The following is a 2,500-nucleotide window of genomic DNA, read 5'->3' as shown; positions in this document are numbered from 1 at the left end:
TTCGGTTTTTGGACTCGTGTATATATATGACGCATATCTTTAGTATCGTTTCTTGCAGGATCAATACAAAATTGACGATGATGTATGGTATCTACGTTATTCGATTTTTGGACTTGTGTATATATATGACGTATATCTTCAGTATCATTTCTTGCATGATCAATACAAAATTGACGATGATGCATGCTAACTACGTTATTCGGTTTTTGATCTCGTATATATATGACGTATATCTTTAGTATCGTTTCTTGCAGGATCAATACAAAATTGACGATGATGTATGGTATCTACGTTATTCGGTTTTTGAACTTGTGTATATATATGACGTATATCTTTAGTACAAGGAACCATTTGTGGCAGGTTGACTTCACATCACTAGGGAGAGAGGAGAGGTTGGATAAGTAACACGGTTAGTGAGGATGATTTAGTATGGCAATTGCAAGCAAAATGGTTTGAGTAGACACCATATGAGAAGGGAACCTTTAAAGTACAACGTCGCATGGTACAGCTTTTTTTCATGCACATGGACGCAGAATACAACCTCTAAGCCAGCGTTTCCCAACGTTTTCCGACCATAGCATCCCCTGTTGTCATGTCTAAGCAGTCCAGCACCACTATTTTGTTATTAGAAAGATAAAAGAAAGTGAAGTGTACTGCTTGATGATTTATTTTCTTGATTCCTTAGAACTGAAACAAATTGACAGTATTGTTGTAGAAGAAATAAGAATACCCTAGAAAAATAAAATAGCTTGGAAAAAGTCAAATATGCACAACTAGGTAATCAATGATACATATTTCAATGTGATTTTTGTGTGCATCACTTCCCAGCAACCCCTTTAATTGATTTCAGCATCCCTGGGGGTGATAGCACCCCAGGTTGGGAAACGCCGCTCTAAGCTAATTATAGATCTCAGAATGGATGATTAGTCTTAGAACATATGAAGGAGACTACAAGAGACTATAAGGCCTACATTAGGTAGTTCCATGTCCATTACCACCTATCATCTCCATCCATAAAGATGTCTAACCTTTTCTTAAAACAAGTAATAGTTTTAGCGCTCACTACATGGTTACTATGTCTATTCCATTCTTTGACCACTCTATTGGTAAACCAGTTCTTGCCTATTTTTTCTTAAATCTAAGTTTGTCCAGTTTAAATCAATTACTGTGAGTCCTACTCTGTTGTCTTAATATGATGACCTTGTTTGCGTCATCCTTGTTAAAGCCTTTGATCCATTTGATCACCTCTATTAGATCACCCCGCACTCTGTGTCTTTCCAGATAGTGTAAGTTAAGACAAATTTCTGAGCCCATGTATCAGTTTGATTATCTTCCTCTTTATTAATTCTCTCTCTCTCTCTCTCTCTCTCTCTCTCTCTCTCTCTCTCTCTCTCTCTCTCTCTCTCTCTCTCTCTCTCTCTCTCTCTCTCTCTCTCTCTCTCTCTCTCTCTCTCTCTCTCTCTCTCTCTCTCTCTCTCTCTCTCTCTCTCTCTCTCTCTCTCTCTCTCTCTCTCTCTCTCTCTCAGTGTCCTTTACTCATCCATTCTGAGATGTATAAATAGGGTAGATGTTTTATTCTTACATGGTGTCTATTATGACTACGACTAATGCAGTTTACAATAGATCTATTTAGGTTAGGTTAATTTATGCTTCACTAGAATAGTCTAGACTGCGTTAGAATATATTAGATTTGGTTACAGTGATTAAGGTTAGGATACGTCATATATACAGAGACTTTTTCCACCTTACAAGGGAGGTAGCCAAAAAACAAAGGCATAAAAACCACTCCCACCCATTCCATCCCCAACATACTCCACTCCCCTCCACCCTCTTCCCTCCCTCTTACCTTGGCACCTCCTGGATGACGGGTCATACCTGCATCAGTGTTGCCGGATACGTCATACTACATGTAAACTTGCAAAAATACATACGCGTGCCAACCTACACACGTACACTGCATATGACCATTATAATCATTATAATTCACATAGACCTAGATATCTCACATGGACCCAAAACTCTAACAACAAATTCGATAGTGATGACTTTCTGGGAATAAAGGATATACGTTTGGGTGAAATGAGGCCAATTTTGGAATGGATTTGAAATTTCTTTCGTCAGCAAATAGCGCAAAGAAGCATAGTTTTGTGGCACAGTTCATAATGGTCGCAATATTCCTTTCCAGGAATTCCTTCTTGCAAATTCTCCTCTAGTTCCTCTGGAGAACCTTGGGGAGGGAGAGATGGAGGAAATATCCTTCACGCAAAACTTAATAACTTGGTTGTGATAAAAGAAGATTTTTTTCTTATTTTTTTAAGATTTAAATCTACGTTTTAATGGTAATAGTCGTTAAGGCCTTGACGTGGGTTCAGTATCTGCTCCATCGCATCACTTAGGGACACACACATACAAAACTGTGTGCATAACATAAGAACATAAGAATAAAGGAGACTGCAAGAGACCATAAGGCCTACACTAGGCACACCAACATCCACCCCCC

The sequence above is a fragment of the Oratosquilla oratoria genome, chromosome 8 (genome assembly GCF_046742065.1).
Source record: "Oratosquilla oratoria isolate Oo_2021 chromosome 8, ASM4674206v1, whole genome shotgun sequence".
NCBI classification, from domain to species: domain Eukaryota; kingdom Metazoa; phylum Arthropoda; class Malacostraca; order Stomatopoda; family Squillidae; genus Oratosquilla; species Oratosquilla oratoria.
Note: the sequence above shows the minus strand (reverse complement) of the source record.